Raw genomic sequence first — 21,422 nt, 5'->3', positions numbered from 1 at the left:
CTCCAGCATTCACTTGGTCTCTGCCATTTTGTCATTGCTCTGCTGCTCTTGACTTTATTCTCTTGTTAAATGTACTTCTTCTCATTGTTAGTTTGTTCCTTATGTGTATTGGTATGCTCCGTTCATTTGTTAGTGTGACTGATCTTATATATTGAGTTGTTCTTCTTGCGGTTTTTATTTCTCATTAACCTCCCTTGATTACCTTTTAAGAGTATCTTTAATTTTGATGCAATGCTTTGTCTAAATTGCTGAAAGTGATGTTCCTTTCCTTCCTTGTAACTTTTAGCTTTAAATTCAAGCACCCTTATGAGGATTAAGGGAACTAACAAAAGAACAGGGGAGCACAAGAATTGAAAATAATACCTAAACAAATAGCATAAAAGTATGTAGAAAAAACTAAGCTGTGGCTTTCAGATAAAAAGATAGGAGGGTGGCCAACTACTTGAAGGTTAGTAGCCCAGTCCACAGACAGAATATCGAGTATTAACTGTCGACATACACAAATATTGAGTTGGATATATCATGATACAGAAATATCGACAGCAAGAATATCGTGGTCAAGAATATCGACTTGCAGGAAAGAAATATCCTTTCTGGAAATATCAAAGTTATTAATATCGTTTGCAAAAATATAGCTGTTTAAATATCGATGTTATAATTACTGTTATGCATTTTAAAAGTATGTGATCTATCTTTTTGTATAAGAATTGCTTTTTTTAATATATATATCATCAGTAGTTATTAATTTTATTTTAAATACATTTTTGCGTTTTTTTGTTATGTAGCAGGCTGTGGGTTTATAGGGGAATAGGGTGGGAAGTAATTTAATTATAATAAATTAATTGATATTTTGTATGTATTAGTACCTATTTAATTTAGATGTTATAGTGTTAATTGTGGGAATTAATGAATTATTCATTAATTATTAGTTGGATGTTAATGATTATTAATTAATTCATTGGTAATGATGTTACTTGTGTCATTTGTTTAGGAGCGGGTTGTGGGTTTATAGGGGAATAGGGTGCGAAGTAATTTAATTATAATAAATGTATTAATATTTTGTATTTATTAATATTTATTTAATTTACATGTTATAGTGATAATTGTGGGAATTCATTAATTATTAATGATGCATTAATTGTTGTTACTTATTATTAATTGATTAATTGGTGATTAATTATGTGAATTGTGTAATTTGTTTAGGAGCGGTGGTGGGGTTTATAGGGGAATAGGGTGGAAAGTAATTTATTTATAATTAATTATGAATTGTTCAATAATCAATGCTAATTAATTAATAAAAATGTAAATATGGCAATTGTGTAATTAATTTTAGGGTGAGAAGTGTATTTTTTAAATTAAATAATAAGTTGTTAATTGATAATGATTTATTAATGTAAAATTAGTTATGGAAAGAGTGTAAGGATTTATAGATGGGGGTTGTGGTATTTATTGGGGTAGAGTGTGGAAAGTAATTTGTGTTTAATTAACTAATAATTCGTTGTTTATTTATATTAATTCATCAATTGATAAATATGTATGGTAATTGTTTTTTTTTATTTTGTGTGTGGGTTTTGATTTTATAGAGATACCGTTTGGGGAGCACATCAATTTTTATATGTTTTAATTTGTTTTTTATTTAATATTATTTCTTTAACTGATAATTAATTATGTTAATTATTGAGGTATATATTTTTTTAAACAAGGAATTTTAATTATTGTTTATAAATAATTTGTATTAAAAATAGTTTTTTGTTTGTAATTTCTTTTATATAATCTTTCTAATGATTTGTTAGCTCTTTCTAACATTATAATCTGTTTCTATCTTTTGTAATATTTAATATTGATATTTTGTTTGTTTTCAATTTTGAACTGACTCCATTGGCAATATTAATTTGTACCCCTCTGCAATCCAATACTTTCCCTATTGTTGCACTAAATGGAGTGGGAATAGTAATTTTTACCCCTTCCCTATCCAACACTTTCCCTATTGTTTCACTCACTGGAGTGGGAATAGTAATTTTTACCTCTCCACTTGCCAACTTTTTCCCTACTGTTGCACTCACTGGAGTGAGAATATTAAGTTTTACCCCTCTGCGATCGAACACTTTCCCTACTGTTGCACTCACTGGAGTGGGAATAGTAATTTTTACCCCTCCGCTATCCAAGATGTCCTACTGTTGCATTCACTTGAGTGAGAATAGTAATATGTACCCCTCCACTATTCAACACTTTCCCTACTGTTGCACTGACTGGAGTGGGAATAGCAATTTTTACTCTCCGCTATCCAAAACTTTCCCTACTGTTGCACTCACTGGAGTGGGAATAGTCATTTTTACCCCTTTGCTATCCAACATCTTCCCTATTGTTGTACTCACTGGAGTGGGAATGGTAATTTTTACCCCTCCACTATCCACGATTTTCCATATTGTTGCACTCACTGGAGAGGGAATAGTAATTTTTACCACTCCGCTATCCATCACTTCCCCTACTGTTGCACTCACTGAAGTGGGAAAAGTAATTTTTACCCCTCTGCTATCCAACATGTTCCCCACTGTCGCACTCTGGGATTAGTGGGATTAGTCATTTTTACTAGTTGGCTATCCATAATTTTTCCTACTGTTGCACTACATCGAAGGGCAATAGTAGTTTTTGCTCCTCCTCTATCCAACACTTTCCCTACTGTTGCACTCAGTGGAGTGCAACATTTGAGTTTAAAGTCTATTAAATATTTTAATGTTTTAATTTATGTTATGTTATGTTATGTTATGGGTTTGGTAAAGCGCAACAGCTGCCCCAGCAAAGAGGCGTCCTGGCGCTGCTAGATCAAGAAACAGGTACTCAAGGATAGCCAGACAAAAAAGGGAGCCTATAAAAGTGATAAAAGTACAGTTTTAATGGCTTTCCGAAAAGCCAACAGATTCTCCATTCCACGAATGTGGACCGGCAAGGAGTTCCACAACTTAGCCGCTAACACCCGGAAGGAGCAACCTCCCATACGGCATAGCTTGAATCGTGGTACCATCACCAGGTGTTGCCCCAACGAGCGCAAGCTACGGCGGGGAAGGTACCAGTCAACAGTGGGCGCAGTGAAACCGGCCTCCCGGTTTTAAGGATTTTAAATGCCATGACGAGGGCCATGAATTTAATCCGAGAAGCAATCGGGAGCCAATGCAGTCTTCCAATTGTTGCTCTGACAGAGCATCTGCGAGGGAGCCCAATCAGGGTTCTTGCTGCCAGATTTTGGACCCGTTGGAGTCGCAAGATCTCGGCTTTGTTCGACCCCAGAAGCAGCACGCTAGCATAGCCCAAGCGAGAGATGATCATGGCTTGAACAATGAGCTGGCGAACTGTTGGCTCAAAGTACTTCAGGATTGGTTTTAGGCCTCTCAACAGGCCCCCACAAGTAGCTGCCACTCTCTTTGTGTGGGTCTGAAAGCTAAGTGAGGAGTCCATCCATACTCCCAAGTTCTTAACTAGGGGCTTGGGTGTTGGTATCGTGCCCAGCGATGCCGGCCACCAATGCTCATTCCAGAGGGCGGTGTTTTTCCCTACCATCAAAACCTCTGCTTTGCTAGTATTGAGCTGTAGACAATTATCTGCCATCCACTGGGCGACCGCTGCCATACCATCTCTGAACCTCATAGCTGAAGCAGATGGCCCTTCAGCTAGGGTGATAACCAGCTGGGTATCATCCGCATATGACACCAGCGATAGGTCCCACTCTTTTGCCACAGCGGCCAGGGGTTGCACATACAGATTGAACAAAGATGGACTAAGTGCGGAGCCTTGCGGAACCCCCTATAATATGCTTTTTATTAGATGTTATGTTATAAGTGTATGTAAAGATATATATACTTATTTGTAAATTTTTATACATCATAAAATTATAAAAATAAATTAAAAGTAATAGTTTAATAATTGTTTTAAAGTAAATATATATATATATATTACATTTTATATGTGTGTTTAAATATTTTTTAATTACATTTATTTCTTATATTTGTTAAAATGTATATTAAATCTAAATAGTTATTTTAAGTTAATGTTATTATTTAATATATTTTACATTATTTTTTATATAAATGAAAAAATCTATATTTTGTACATCAATTTTTTTCCTGTATTTTTATACTTACCAATATAAACATAGGGGGCCAGATGTAGGTAGCTAAATACCAGTTGGTAACGGCCGAAAATCGGTGAATTTCCCCTTACCGACCGGCATTTAGCCCTTCCTAATGTAGGAGGCTGTAAAATACCGATTCCTTAAAATAAAGAATCAGTAAATTACCGAATCCTTAAAACCTATGTAGGTAGCAGTTAAGTGAGTGCATTTTTGCTTTAAGGATTCGTTATTTACCACCAACTACAAGTTGGTGGTAAATACCGAATACATTTAAACAAGCAAGTATTCGCTTTTTTCAAAGTGCCATGTGGCAGACATACATGCCCTTAGGGCATGTATGTGCGCCACATGTGCACACATGCACGATTCAGGGATGCAACAGGGTATCAATGTGACACCCTGCCAACCTTGAATATGCTCCCGCTGTTACCAATTCGGTAATACTGAATCGGTACTAGTGAATGGCTGCCCAATCATTCCTATGGGCCTGAGATAGGAATGAATGGGAAGGTATTCCTTATTACCGAATCGGTATTACTGATTCGGTAATAAGGAATATTACAGAATCTGTAAAATTTACTGATTTTTTACCTACATCATAGTAACCGATTCCTAAATACGGAATCGGTAAAATTTGGTATTTAAGATTCAGTAAATTGAGATTACCTACATCGGGCCCAGGATGTTGATAATTTTGACATTGATATTTATGACTCGATATTTGTGTATGGGGATATTTTGGGCGCCTTCATATGTACCAACAGTATGTACCACCAAATAGCCATTCGGAAGTAGTCTCCATAACAAAATATTCGCAACTTGTAATTTTTGTTCTGGTTGTGACTAGGGCACAACCAGAAAGTGCAGAACTCTATTCTCACTACAGCCTAAGAGAAAACACAGGAGACTTCAGCAAGCCACAGAATTTAAAGGCATCATGGCAAGCAAGATGAAAGAACAGAGGGAGGAAGGAGCTGAAAAAGATAACAAAGTTAGTAATTAGAAAAAATGTACTTCATATACCGAAGTTAATGTATCCCAGAATGATGATTTATCTGGTAAAATCTCATTAACTATCATTTAAGCTAATAAGAGGAAGATGTAGATAGATATTCTGGATAGGATAACTGCGCTGCAAACAAAGGACAAAGAACAAAGGAAAGGGTAACAAGATGAAGAAGGTACAGGAGAAAGCCTATAAAGAGAACCAGCACTAACCACCACAAAGGTAGTGATAAAATCAAGTTTACCTGAGGCACAAAAAGGTGTGAGCACAATTGATACTACTGCACCACCACCTGCGGCCACAGGTAAGTGGACACTTTCTTTATCACACAAAGATTGCCACAAAACAGACCCATCGAACAAATTCATATTTGACTGACGACTATCATGACAACTGTCCACCCACGTACAAGGACCATAACGTCCAGTTCTGCATATAACGAGAAGGAGCAAAGAATTGCTGCAATTTCAGTCACATTAATGTCCTGCTATGCTTAATTTAGACTTGAAGTCCACTCTTGTCCCAATGAAGTGAGCCTTTGAAAACCATCCCACTTACTAGTCAATATATTTGCAAACAAATAATTAATCTTCATTACTCCTTGTTGCACTTGTGATGTCACTGAAACAAAGCAGTAAGCAATGAATGTTTCCATAGACATCCAAACATCCAAGTATATTGAGGCAGAAGGTAGGGAGGTAGAACAGCAGGAACTGAATCTGGAGAATCCAGCAGACATCCAACCAGGATCGTCTCACGACCAAAGGACATAGCCACAGGGTCAGGATTAGTTCAAGGGCCATATCCACACAGACAAGCAGCACCAGAAACACTGCGAGAACATCAATGGAATTAAGAGACAGATTATTAAGTAATGTCATGCTGCAATGAGGCAACAATGCACCAGTAACCAGGTGGAGAGGGGGGTGTACTAAGACAAAACCCAATTTTACGTTAAAGAAACATCAATGCCAGTTGTGCACAGTCAACTGTTAAGATCTTATGCATAATAAGTAAGAGGGTTGGTGGTCGTGCACACAAATAAGAGAAGGATATCAAGCAGTGAGTAAGGTCATTAATAAGTGCTGATATAAAATCCTCAGTGACATGGAGGCCTTGACAGAGGCAGTACCTGCACTGTGCACTGTATGGACAATGACTCACTCAATTGCCCAAAGGTGCAGACCACACAATTTCCTTACTGACATGAATGTGCTTGGTGCCTCTGTATACCACCTGGCGAATTCAAATGGTCAACTGGCCAAAAGTACAGTAAACCTTCAGCTAAATCTGGACCATTTAAGTGGGATTATGCTCGTGGGTTTGTGCAGGTAACCACAGCATTAGAGGAGAGCAAATCTTCCAATTTTCAACAAGGGGGCAAATGGCAGCTCTGGAATGCAAGGAGCATGTGAATTAGTAGTACATCTTTGCAAGAGATCCAGAGAGGAAGACTACCAGGAGTGTTGAGGGTAAAGGAGCTTGGACAACTTAATCTGAAGTGAGTGCCAGTAAACAGGTCACAGAGAAGAGGAAAGATTCATATTAATTTGTAGTTTGTGTGCTCTCAATTATTTTGACCATGAGTAAGGGCCAGGACTGGCTATGGTTTTGTTTTACGATAAATGATACACCTGCTCATAAACATATCTACCATCTACATATTAATGTCATTCATATTACCACCTAACATATGCTGCACTACCTTAAAAATAGCTGTTTTGCTATCTGCTTTGCAGCCCTCCCTACATTCAGGCTGTGGTTTGGATCACAAAAAGGGGGTGGAGTTCCTTATCATCCAAATCCTCATCAACAGGTACTGAAGAAGCTCTTTAAAAAAGTATGGTTTTTTTTTAGAAAACACAGCCCTGTTCACTTTTAGAAAAACAGACTGCATTTAAAAAAAATGTTTACGGGAGGTGTGGCTCAGGTGGCCAAGATGGCGTCACAATTTAGGACTACCTCTGACCTCCTCGCAAATCCATCACTATGTGGAGTTTAGCACCTGCAATCTGCCCTCCATTTTGTCAAATACCTGACTTCAGACATACCGGGGATTGAGCCGGGCTGGAGCTTGGTTTTTAGAGAGTACTGTCAAGTAAAGCAAGATTTTTTCCCGTTGGGAGATCAAATGATCTAAAATTCAAACAATCACCTCACTCAGTCCAAGTCACTCACTCACTTGCTAACTATCCACTTATTGCTTGGGGAACACTCAACAAAGAAAAAATATTATTTATATAAAAATATACATTTTATTTTCAATAAAAACACATGAATCCATGTACAATTTCATTTAAAAACCTAAACATTATACAATAAAACCACCTGGTGTGGAAAGGGAGAAATATGGGAGAAGACAATAACCTTTGTCTTAATATTGCTAATTCTGACCCTTTGTTGACAACACTAGGAAGGATTTCCCTTACTTATACCCAACTATTTGCTGACAACTCCGAATTTAACCCTTCTGTAATGCGTCGATGCGTTTCGGAAGCCTTGGATGATTATAGCCTCCTTCTTCAGGACAGTGTTTATAATTTTCTCCACAATCAATGTATCACCTATGCGAATGCATCTTGGTGAATTAGATTTGCCGTCAATTTATCCTTCTCGGGGTCGTTTTCAATAGTTTTCGATCTCCCACACTGCTATTAAAAGGCGATGATCAGCATAAAATGCGGTGTCCTTCAGATTGTTGAATCTTTACGACGATCTTACAGACGCACGAGAAACACTCCGGGAAAATCTGCCGGTGAACCACATAAGCCACGAGCGTTAACTACCCGGGTGTATCAAGATTACAACAAGACAAGGGTCCTTTGTAAACAGAATAAGAGGGTGAAACTATATTTGTTGAAAGAACACAAGCGACAATCAAGGTCGAATAGAAGAATAAGAGCCTTGAGGATCATAACATTGGCATCGAAAAACGGGTGTAAATAAATTGAAGGACACCGCGCTTTAGGCTGATCATAGCCTTTTAATAGCAGTGTTGGAGATCGAGAACTCTTGAAAACGACCCAGAGAAGGATAAATTAATGGCAAATCTAATTCACCAAGATGCATTTGCATAGGTGATACATTGATTGTGGAGAAAATCATAGAAACTGTCCTGAAGAAGGCGGCTATAATCATCCAAGGCTTCCGAAACGCGTCGACGCATTACAGAAGGGTTAAATTCGGAGTTGTCAGCAAATAGTTGGGTATAAGGAACGGAAATCCTTCCTAGTGTTGTCAACAAAGGGTCCGAATTAGCAATATTAAGACAAAGTTTATTGTCTTCTCCCATATTTCTCCCATTCCACACCAGGTGATTTTATTGTATATTGTTTAGGTTTTTAAATGAAATTGTACATGGATTCATGTGTTTTTTATTGAAAATAAAATGTATATTTTTATATAAATAATGTTTTTTCTTTGTTGAGTGTTCCCCAGGCAATAAGTGGATAGTTAGCTAGTGAGTGAGTGACTGAGTGAGGTGATTGTTTGAATTTTAGATCATTTGATCTCCCAACGGGAAAAAATCTTGCTTTCTTGACAGTATATTGGTGCTCTCTTTCCCCTTGGGTGATATTGAGCCCCTCTCTTTGGTTTAAGATTTTAGAGAGTACGCCAGGCCCATTGGTCTACTCCACAGCTTTCCAAACTTTTCATGTTGGTGACACACCTTTTTGTGAAAAATTTTTTAGGGACACGGTAATGCGAGCGAGCGCAGCGAGGTAGTCCAAACCACACACAACCCCCCCACACACAACCCCCCCCACATACACAACCCACCCCACCCCCACAACCCCCCACACACACAACCCAAAAAAACCCACACATCCACACCCCCACCCCCCGACCCCCACACCCCCACACCCCCACACACACACATCCCCACCCCCCACCCCCCACACACACCCACACACACACCCACTCCCCCCACCCCCACACACCCCCCGCACCCCCACCCCCAAACCCCACATCCCCACCCCCCCACATCCCCACCCCCCCACACGCACACCCTCACACACACACACACCCCACACACACACACACATCCCCACCCCCCACACACACCCACCCCCACATCCCCACCCCCCACATCCCCACCCCCCCCCACACACACACCCTCACACACACACACCACCCACACACAAACACCCACATCCCTATCCCCCCCACACACCCCCACACCCACACACACACACACACCCACACCCCCACCCCACCCCCCCCACACACACACCCCCACCCACACACACACCCCACCCCCACACACACCCCTCACACATCCACCCCCAAATAATGTACGTATGTTTGTATGGATCTGAAGAAAACCCACATGGTTGAGTTAATTTTTTTAAAATGGAGATACGTATTTCATAATTAAATATGCATATTTTCATGAACTGAAAAGCTGAGGTTCCGGTGATAATCACCAGCTCCACCTGAATCCATATCGGTAAGAATCTGTTAAGTCTTCTCAAATGGTACTTTGAAGGGATGCTGAGCATGCACCAGGCACCCCTGATATAATGAGAGTTTATTAACTCAATTTGTCAAGTCGGAAAATGAAATGCGCATCATAAAAACAGCATAGAAACGACCCATTATCTAGATGTGAAAGTAATTAAAGCAGACAAAAAAAAAGAATAAAAAAAAGACTGCCTGCGCCCAAAAAGCAACAGATAAAATCAATACATTAGTGTCAGATTTAGCTCATCCTCCAGGATAATTTAGTGACTTGCAGAATCAAAGATAGAATAGTTCCTAATGGCGGTAATAAATAAGTGCTGATGGCGACTGTCTTGGCAACAAGCGTACGGCGCTGGTCTTCTCACAGAGTCATAGGTCACCGGTGAGAGCTGCAACACTCTTCATTTATAAAACATCTTTTAGCCTTCCCAGATTCATTTTGACGACGGAGAAAAGCCTGCCAAGTGTTTCGAGAAACACTCCCTTTATGGTAAACAGCTGGTACGAAGGAAAACACTGCTTGTAGGGTCTGCCCGATCACAATTTGTGATGTTGTAATGTCTCAGTATTGGTAGTGTCCCTCAGACGGCTCCCGGGCACACACACAGCCGCACCCGAGGACTTCACAGGTCTTTGAAAGACCATTTAACGTACTACTAAGGCTTTGTTGTTATGCATATTAGAGCCCCTGCAGCGCCACTCTGCCTGTTGCTGGAAGGCCCGCGGGGGTGATCTAAACAGCATGTTGATCGCGCGACACACCTACCCATGGGGCGCGACACAGTAATGTGTCACGCCACACCGTTTGGAAAGCTGTGGTCTACTCCTTTCAAAATGGTGGCTTGCTCCCACACCTGATCGGACGGGAAACTGCGAGACCTCATATCAGCTGCAGGAGGAGAACTAAGGAATGAGGAGACTGCCTTGGTGCCAGAGGGATCATATTTTCTGTAGGAGAGGGCTCAGGCAACGACAGACAGGTGAGAGGAGACTGACCGGCACATGCAGCCCTACTAGGGTGCTGAGCGGATGGCCCGGGCAGTCTCGGGCAGTCCAAGCTTCTCTTGTGCTGCCAGTCCTTCTGGCTCTTGGGTGTGTCATGTGCGGTGCTGGGTCCAAGTGGCAGGACCAGAGGAGAGTCCTTGTACTATGCTTAGAGTGTTACAGGCCATGAGCTGGAATGAAGGCAGTGACCTAGGGAAAATGAGCTGGGCATTGTGAAACAGCCTTTTGGCTCAATCAAGAGTGCCAGGCTCAGGTCTTGGCGCCCGTGGAGAGTCAGGCAATGGAACAAAAAAAGTCAGTCAAGTAATCCTCACAAAAAACAACGGTAGCAAGATCCAGTGACTGTGACTAACGTGATAATACCTTGAATGCTTCTACTTAGCAGCTACAACGTTTGGGTGGTGGTGTATACTGGGGAGTAAATGCTTTGGATATGACCTCTTGTGATAGTGGAGTGTACTTGTGCCTCAGTTTCCCTGCTTGGAAAGCCTTTTATCCCCATTGACTGTAAGCTCTCCTCTCAACAATATGAACACTGAGCCATGTATAGAGTCTCCTAGACCTTTGGGAATTACATTTTGGGCCATGAGGGTGCTGATAGCTCTTTGAGCTACTGGCCAGAACAACTAACAACCTCCAGACCAGTGTTTTATTAGAGTACCCTTCTGCAACCTTTAGTCCTGTCTTCATGCTTTTCTACAAATCACTGATGACTACCATCTTGGAGCCTTGGATTGCTCAGTAGTGAATCCTATGTGGTGAGAGACACCTAGGGCTGACCTGGAGACTTCCCAACTGCAGCCTGTCCCATACGCCTCCCTCTGGGTTTGCCTGGCATAGACACGCCAGGAGCTAATATGAAGAAGGCCTTAGCCCTGGCTACTCGTGCTGTGGGCCACCTGTTACAGAGACTGGCCACTCGCACTGGAGCCTGAGGTGCATCAGACGAAATGGGGAGAGACCCCCACTCCCTGCTCCGCTCAAACTAAGATGGACCAGTATATATATTCAGCCGCGTTCACTACAGGGACCGCTGATAACCCTCACTGATTTGCCCAGAAATCAAGAATGTCGCTAGTCTGGTGACTGAACAAGAAAGCCAGATGTTCTCCATGAAAGACAAATTGACCACTTAAAATTCAGGTTTCCAAGTTGCTCCCGACAGCGACAGTGCTTGAGGAATGTGCCAAAGACACCAAAAATAGATCTTACAGGAAGAAACTTTGTTTTGTATGGTTCCTTGAGGGTGCCAAGGGCTCTGGCAAGGAGCCCTTCCTGGAGGTTTGGCTGCGGTCATGGGTCTTGGACAACAAGCTGTCATCATGGTTTGTGGTGGAACAAACACTGGCAGCCCAGATACATAACCGCCTTGACAGTGACGCCATCCTTCAAGAGGCCAGGAAACAACAGGACATCCACTTTCTAAACTTGTGAATTATAATCTTTCCTGATGACATGATATTCAGCAGCATAGGCGCTCTTTGAAAGAGGTTGAACAAAAACTCTGTAGCCTCAACCTCTTCTTTCCTGCAAAATGGAAGGTGATCTTTAATTCCAAAACGTGTATCTTAGACGTGCTGGAGCAGGCTTGGGAGTAGGCAGCAGAGAGGAAAGAGCTCTCTCAGATGGATGTAACTGGGGAACCTGAGCAGGGAGTGATAGGGAGCTCTCCTCATCTTCCCCCCAAAACACCAAGGAGGAAGCTAGCACAATCACATAAAAACCATGTGTGTCCCCATAGATGCTGGAAGTACTCTATTTCAGTAGTGGAGAGTGTGGTAGCCGGAGGTGTGAGACGAAAAGACGAGTCAGTGGGCACACTGAAACTCTTCGGGTTTGAGGGCGAGGACCCCAGTGTGCTCTCATGATGAACTGCTGTGGCAGCTTTGTGACTATGGCAGAGGAGCGTCGCCCCACTGCTTTTCAGCAGTGCAAAGAAGAAGTATAAAATGATAATAACTTTAAGTTATTATAATTCTTTGCTTCCTGCTGCTTTGTTGCTGCCCTGCCTTCAGAGCAGGGCAGGGGAGGAGAGGTTTGCCCACACCTAAGTGCGCAATGACTGTTGGTCTGCAATGACTCTCGGGCCACCCAAACGAGTCATGCACATTTTCCCCTTGCTCCATCATGCATGCTGCATTACAGCCTGCACGGAGAACAATTCTAGCCTCCCATTACCTGGTTGAGTGTCCAACCAGGACGCACAAAACTGTTCACAACGCTGCATTGCAGCGTTGTGAATGGTCAGGGGAGCTTGGGTGCCTACCAATCACAATGCTGGGTTGCAGCATTGTGATTCATCAGTGGGCCCTAGCTGTGCTTCTGTCCGAGAAGGAGAAAAGCAGGAGCAGAGATGCGGGACCCAGCGCAACAGTAAGTTTATTTTATTTGTGCAATGTTTTTGTTCAAAAATATGCATGACCCCCACACGACCCCCTGTGCGAGCCCCTCCGCACCAATTGCCGGCCCTGCCACCCGCACGCCATCCCGGCTGTCGCTGATGAACGGTATGGAACTTGCGAACCCATCTTGGTGACACTCTATCCTGAGGGAAGGAATGGAACTTCTTCAAACAAAATGAGAATATAGCAGTGTTAAGCAAAGCACACCTAAAATAGAGGAGACCCCCACTTTAGGCTCTTGACTTAGGGTTCTATTTGTAGTCTACATTATGATTAGTTTTAGGGGGAAAGATGCTTCTATGGTAGAAGTATGGGGTGAAGGAGGTTGGGGGTAAGGGGTGTTAGAATTGTTACAGTTTGTTTGACCACACAGCTCACTGACTGACCACGACAGTCACACTCAAGTGCACTTTTATCAAGATAGCGGATTTCCATGCAAATCAAGCCACAGTTTCATCATCTTGCTCCAAACACACTCTTGTCACCTGTGCCAGAGGCACCTGATTCCCAGCCCTTATGATAGCAGTTAAATGAATGTCCTGGATCGTGAACGGCATGCTGAATGGCATTAAAAATGTGCTTTCCTCCAGTGTGTTAAACAATTTCAGCCTGCGATTCTTATGTTTTAGGAAACCCATTTACTGAGTGATCACTGCTCTTTTCATCACCAACATGATTATTGCAGTCTACCATGCAGGGTTTACCTGAGGGTCACAGGTTTAGACATTTTACTGCACAAAGGCTTTCTTCTGGAGGTGACCAATTCTCACGTGGGCCCTCAAGGGAGATACTTTAGGCTAAAGGGCCTGTTGGAAGGTAGGCAATAGAACTTCCTATCAGTTTATGTCCCACAAAAACAGTTTCTTTACAAACTGAACTCATTGGGGTCACTCCTACAAGGTGTACCTGATGTGGGGGGATTTCAATGCTGTCCCTCACCCAGTGATAGATGCCCTGGCTTTGTCAAAGCTGGGGCGTCAGACTCACTCTCACCAGCTCTCGGCCTGAGCCGATTTTATGGGGCTTTGCAATGCATAGCCAATATGGCATCCCTGAGAACTTGCATATACGCACACCACGGTGGCCCACAAAACCATGTTGCCCATCATTCTCCTTTGGATCGCAGCTGCTGGCATCTTTCACTCGTCTCAGGATGAAGCTCTACCCCTGGGATATGAGATCATGCCCTGCTCTTGCTATACTTGGGATACTTAGATGCTACCTTATGGCCTATGTGGCACCTCAACGCATGGTACATAACTGACCAAGATAGCTCTAACTACATACAGTCAGAGATTCAATCCTACCTCAAGATCAATCTGAGTACCATCAAGTCAGCCGGCACTCTTTGGGGATCGAGCAAACCCACACTTAGGGGCCTTGTTAAGGGATATATTTGGAACAGGAAGAAATATAAATTAGCGCAATCACAACCCTTAAGGCCCAAATCCGTACCTTAGATTGTCAGGTTCTGCTGAAACCCTCCACCAAATTTGACCTTCGATTGGTGTTGGTAAGAACACTGGTAAGATAACTCTAACTTGAGAAGGCGCAGCAGTGCTGGAGGGAGTTCACCCAAAGGGTCTATGAACTCAGGGATAAGTTGGAGCAGCTCCTCTATTGGCTGGTCAATGGAGAGAATACCTCCCATGTGGTCCCCCCAAATCAGGCATACTGAGGGACACCTAGGAGTTCTTGCCGTTGATATTGCAAAAGTCTTTGCGGACTACTACCAAACACTGTACACGCATAGACCCAGGCCCCTTGCAATTTGGCACACTCGATGTTAAGGGACATTCCACTTCCCTTGCTCCCCTAATGTCTGGCCTTGATCAGCCACTCACAGCTAAAGAAACTGGGGAGACATTATCCAACATGTCCCCAGGTAAACCACCTGGCCCAGAAGGGCTTCCCGTCTAATACTATTGGAAAGTATGCAGTCTTTTATTCCCTCACCTAATGGAGCTGTACAGTGACGCAGCGGAGTCAGGGGCCTTCCCCTCAGAGTGGGACAAGACTGCAATCATGGTGATACCCAAGCCGGTCCATCCACTAGATAAATGTGCCTTAAATAGGTCTTTTTCTCTCATCAATTCCTTCATACCTTGGTTAAACTCTTGTGCTTTCTTTCAACTCCCCAAGTTCAGATCAACAAGTCTCTCTCTCCCTCCTTTCCTATCTGTAGATGCAGCCAGAAAGATTGCCCCTGTTCCCCCCTCCTATTTGCCAGAGCAATTGAGACCCTGGCAAGACTCTTTCGGTGTGACATCGGTATACAAGCGTGGTCATGGGACCAGGAACCCAAGGACCATATTGAGCTACATGCAGATGACATCTTTCTTTTTTGGTGACCCCGCAGAACTTGAGCCCACGATGTCTAGAATTACTCAACAATTTTGAGGAAGCGTCAGGTCTCTGAGTGAATAAAGCCAAATCCCAGCTGGTCCCAATAACATGCAACTCATATGTCTGCTTCTGGTGTTCCATGATCCCCATGCAACACCTATCATTCCAATACTTGGGTGGCTACATTTTCAACTTTCCAGAGATGGTGCAGAGCCTCAATTTAACTGCCCTATGATGCAGGAAGGCAGAGATGGGAGCGAATGTTTACTGGGGTGGTAATGTTGGTTGCCAAATGCAATATCACATGCAGATGGAGAACCATAAACCCCCTACTATGGCGGAGTGGCAGGGCTTGGTATACCAGTGTGCTGAACATGAATAGACCATCTATGCAGCTCAAGGATGCCAACGGAGACACAAGACAATATGGGGCAAATAGTGGGTATACTATGGGTTGGATGTGGGGAATGCTTAAGTTCCTAATATGTTTTCTGGTTTACTGTGATAACTGTGATACAAACATGTAGGCTGTGGTTGTGTTTGTTTGTGAAAGAAATAAAACAATGTCATTTGTTTATTTAAAGAAAACTTTCTTAAAAGGCAATCACAAGCATGGTATTCTGCTGAGTCAGTTACAGTTTGTGACCTACCTCATTAATATCAAACACAAAAGGTGATGGGATGAATTCTGCAATACGTCTAACCACTGGTAATCCCTCAGGATAGCATTCCAACCCATTGTTCATTTGCTTAGCATGCCACCTTATTTGGGAGCCTGCCATATGTAAATCAGTTGTGACCCCGGCTCTAATAGGAACAGTCCAGCCCAAACTGCCAGGCCAGGCCCTCACTGAAACGGAACGCAAGCATTTTAACACGCATTCTGCTTTGATTGGGGCTCTTCAGTTGGGTGTAGCTTGGTTCTAGTAGCACAAAAGGCATAGGAGCAAATTATGGACATACCCTTGGGCATTCCATGAAACATTAATAATCATGAGGTAAGTCAGATTTCACCCGATTTGAATAAGAATTTAGCTAACCGATCTGTTAGTAAATTGGTCAGTTGTTACGTTCACACAAATGATCCCAATGATCCCAATTTAATTTTGGAGACAGGGATCGAAATGTTACGTCGACTGTTTGTACAGTACTGCTCTCTTTGCATTTGATAATATGTCTTGCAGTTACTGTCGGTTAGAGCTTACGTAAGATTTCATTATACTGTAAGCCACCTTTTTCTCCAAGCTGTTTGCCTGTTATTCTTTTTCCCCCCTGTATTGTTTTACTTTCTGACTTGGTACAGGCTTGTGCCCAGTTATCAATTTGTGGTTTGTACCACTCTAAAACTCTGTATCCTCTCACCAATCTTTTGAAATAAATACCCCCTTGTCCGGCTGGACACTGGAGGAAAAAGACACACAGTTCTTATTCTAAGCCTGTGCTCATTATTCTGTTATGCATCTAAAAGTTTAGGACCTTTGTTTTCTTTAAATTAATACATTTTTCTTCATTCATTCTGCTTCCCTTTACACTTCTCCACATTGGTCTGAAAATAAAAACAAAAGAAAAGTTTCTAAAACTATGCCTCAGTGTAATTCCTGCACTCCCACTTTTACCACCCTGAGAGAGAAAAAACTTCTCACAGCAGTGTCGCCTGTGTAAAACCGGCAAGGGGGATATCGTCCATGCGATTTGCATTTGCCCCAAACTAAAGGACTTGAGGTATAACTTATTACGAGCCTCCTTCAAATTACATGGTGTTCGGACATGCAGGCAGGCTGTCAAACTGTGTTTGAACCCCAACAACACCAAATTAAACTGCCAGGTCGTAAAGTTCTTTGACTTAACAGGAAAAAGACTTAAGAGTGCGTGATGAACATTGGAAGATTTTAAGTATAACCATGAACTGATCTTAACCAAACTTTTAATCTGATAAGATTGAGTACAAATGATCTTTTCTAGATAATTTTTACTAATGTTTTATAAATACATAAACAATTACTTACTTACTTACCTTTACACTTCTCCACTCTGCCACCCCCTTGCTTTTACTTTCCCTCTGTCTTTTATTTTGCCTCATCCTGTTGTCATCAGCTCTCCTCCCCCTTTCACTTCCTTTTAGCCATTCCATCTAACAACTGACTAGTGTTTCTTACGTGTAACTCATAAATTCAAATTATATGTCTGACTTTGAGCTTCATGCTTGTGATGTCGATAGAGTGCTTTCACCTCAATAGTTCTCTCTAGCATTTATTATTTTCGCCTCACATTTTATTCACTTTCGCCCATCATTCAGGATAATTGATCCGCTTCCCCTCACTCCATAACTCCAGATTCTTTCTTTGGTTTTTCTCCTCCCCTCTGCTCTTACTTTTTTTCTACATGCATTTTCCCCTCTGTTTTCCTATCAGCTTCTCTCTCTTTCTCTCTAATATGACCCTGCTAATTTGCACAATTTTCCTTTGTTTTTTAACTGTGGTCTTGACTTTTGATGTTTAGCATACTTTTATGGTTTTTGCTATGAACCGAATAAAGTACTTTTGACTGACTGACTGACCCTGCTATCTTTTTCATCCCCTATGCTATTTTCCCTTTACCCACCATTTCTCCTATTCTCTAATTTTCCTCCAAATTAATATTCCCACATCTTTCCCTTCCCCACCCAGTTTTATCACCATGATCTCCCATCTACTTTTCTCTCTTGTTTTTCTCGGTCAGACCTTCATGCTCCATTCTGTCACTGTCAGTCAGCCCTAGCCTGCCTGTTTTCTGAGTTAGCTCTGTTTCCTTCTTTCTCAGTCCGCCTGCACTTACAGACTTGGCCCAGGTAAAAATGTCTATTACATCGACGTAATTTGAGTAACTTCCAGCATTTCGCATTCTGTTTCATGTGACATTCCACAGAATTGTGTAACTACTCCTCATGGCATAATTGAGGATCTCTTGGGTAACAAATATTATCACTGATTCACCTCAACCACGTAAATGGACAGAATGAAAGCAACTCTTATGTGCACGTGTGCTTCGTGTGCTATGTTTTTTATTGCAAAGTGCGTCCTTGTGTCAGTTTTGGATGTGAGAACGCCTTTTATGCCAAAAAGAATTTCACAAAATGCCACCTTTGAGATTTTCATTTTTTTTTACATTTCTCTGAAATTTCACAAAATGACACAAAAGGAAATTAGGTGAATTTCGCATATCCTGACAACAGACCTGTGTTGCTCGCCTCAGCCATCCGACCAGCTCCCGCCCGTTCCTTGCACGTGGCAGCTCAGTTTATTCTGGGCATTCCTGTCTATTAATGTCATAATTACGCTGATAAATTGTTGCAGATCAGGAGGTTCATGTGGAGCTTCAGGGCAAAAGCTACAGGAACATGTTGCATTTGTTGCCTGGGCACTCTCGCTAGCACAGCATACTCAGACAATTGCTAAACTGCTGTTAAACGCAGCAAACATCAGGGTAGAGTGTAGGCGGTATGAGGCAGACTGTTGTCGTTTTGGCAGTCTACCTTCTGAATTGGTAGAACTGCGGACACTGACTTATTTAATAGGTATCTATCACCAAGATCCCCTCTGACAAGGGTAGGTTGTTCAGTCCACAGCATCTAAACATATACTAGTCATGGCTACTTCATGAAAAATGTGTCATGATGTCTGTTACAGGACACGCTGCATTTCAAACCACCTGTACGTTTAGGCTGTGAGGATTCTTGCAGTTTGTGTATAGATATCCACTCACTTAGAGCAGGGGTGAGCAAGACCAGTCAGTAAATGTGCCCCTTTAACACTGCTAGTGAATTAGGGAAACATGATAATTTTGCAGAAATGCAGCTTAGTATCCTGCACTTCTTGAGGGGTGTTAGGAAAGACTATGGGGCATATTTACAATAACTGGCGCGTCCCTGCAAATCAGCAGGGATGCGCCAGTTATTGTGCGCCACAACTCCGCCATCATGGATGCGCTGCATTTACAATGCGGCGCACCATGGTGCAAAAACGGCACAGATGCGTGACGCATCCGTGCCGTAAAAGTGACGCATTGCTGGAGTTGCGTCACAAGCGCGACGCAGCTCCAGCATTGCTATCTAGTTAATGCTGCGTCAATCCTTACGACTGCTTCAGGCAGGCGCAGGGTTTTGACGCAGCATGGGCCTAAAAGTGACTGAGTGAAATCTTATAGATTTCACTCAGCCACTTTTAGGAGGCGTTCCTGCGCCGGGACGCCCCCCTTGCACAGGACCGCCTACATGTGGCGCAGGGCATTACAATGTGACGCATCTCCCAGATGCGTCACGTTGTAAGTACCCCCGCACCATGGAGCAGGATTTGCGCCGCCGTTGCGTCACAAAATGTAATGTATGTATACTTGTAAAGCGCACTATCACCTTTCAGGCATCCTGGCGCTGTATACCGCTGTGGAACCCTTCCTGGCTTTCCCTGTGAGATGCCCCATACTGGGCACCCCCAAGGTTAAGCCAGGCATCCCAGCGCTTTCGGGGCCGTTGTGGAGATTAAGCAAGCTATTGCCCAGAGTTGCAGAGTGGGACCCATGATTAGAGTAGGCACCGAGGCGAGAATTATCGAGTCCGTGGACATTGAGCCCAAGACCCTGCTGCATCGGGAATTGAACCCTGGCCCCGGGTCAGACCTCTGCATCAGGATCTGCCGCTTCTAACCAGTGAGCCACACTTCTCCTGTGACGCAACGGGGGCGTAAATGAGGCGTAAGGGGCTTGTAAATCTGCCCCTATGTGAGTATTTATTCTGTTCAATAAAGCATCCATAAAATTACGTACTCCTTAGGCAAGGTGCTCTAGCAGACTCATTTGGCTGTAGTTACAGTGCCTTTACCAGAGGCAAGGAGGTACTGTGAGAATGGAACCTGCACTTCTGCTGGTATGATCTAGCTTCTGTGTGTGTTGTACTGAATACTGGATCGTGACTGTATGAACTTACATATAAGCTGCGTTCTTAGTCTTCACCTGCCAGGAATATCCTACTCTCTCTGGTAAGAGTGTCACTTTGATCCTAACTCCCCTCTTGTCTACGTATCCTCTGCTGTGCTCCGAAAAAAAAGGTTCTCCTCACAATTGCCCAGAGAGCAGTCACTTTGGAAAGGCTGTGGCTATCTACCTCGACTACTCGTAATTAGTGAATAATCTCTGTTATTTAGCCATCCACCAGACAATTAACAGATGTTATACACTTTTTAGTTGACATCCGTGCAAATAGCAAACAAACTTCAGGGTTTATTTACTAGTCCCTTGCCCCGCAGTTGCATCACTTTTAATATGGGAAAAAGTGACGTACTGGTGGTGCAAGGGGCTTGTAATTAAGCCCCTTCATTTTTTTAAATGATCACTAGCTAAACAAACAAAATTATTATTATATTATCAAGCGCAGATTTCAACAGGCATTTACCATCCATCAGGTGCGGCTCAGCAGGGAGGGTGTCGGGGCTCTGCTCCACCTTTCTAAATTTCTGCCTTGATTGTATTTTTCTTAATTTTTAAAATGTTCGATTTCAATTTTTTTTATAGAAAGCTGGCCACCTTGCTCCGTCAAATGCTGACGTTGAGGGCAGCAAAACATCACTTGCTTCCTTTTTTTTTTTTTCAAGTTCAAATAACTTTATTCGATTGTTAACATGACAATCATAAAAGCTAAATTACAGCAAGATTAAAAAGTTAAAAATATACCTAACAGCAGCAGCATAGTTATCCTCAAGGATGGGATACAAACAAACTCAGGGCGCTCCACTTAATATCAGGGAAATGTGTAACCTATATTCTCAATCAGATTTGGTGCATCTAGAGGAAGGGCGTGTATCCAACACCCCTGTCTTTCTGTTATAAACAGAAGTGGAAAAGTACTGTATACCTCTGAGCACACAATAAAGTAATATGATCAGTGTCTCCAATTGTCCTTGTACTTCAAATCGATCAGTAGACCACAAAATTATAATAACACTTTAGTCAGTAAAATGTCTCTCGATTGTCCTTCAGAGTTTTATTTCAAATGTTCCAAGACAGATCCAAATCCAAAATGTATTTCTTCAGTACATCAATTCAA

Source organism: Lissotriton vulgaris, chromosome 6, assembly GCF_964263255.1.
Source record: "Lissotriton vulgaris chromosome 6, aLisVul1.2, whole genome shotgun sequence".
NCBI lineage: Eukaryota > Metazoa > Chordata > Amphibia > Caudata > Salamandridae > Lissotriton > Lissotriton vulgaris.
Note: the sequence above shows the minus strand (reverse complement) of the source record.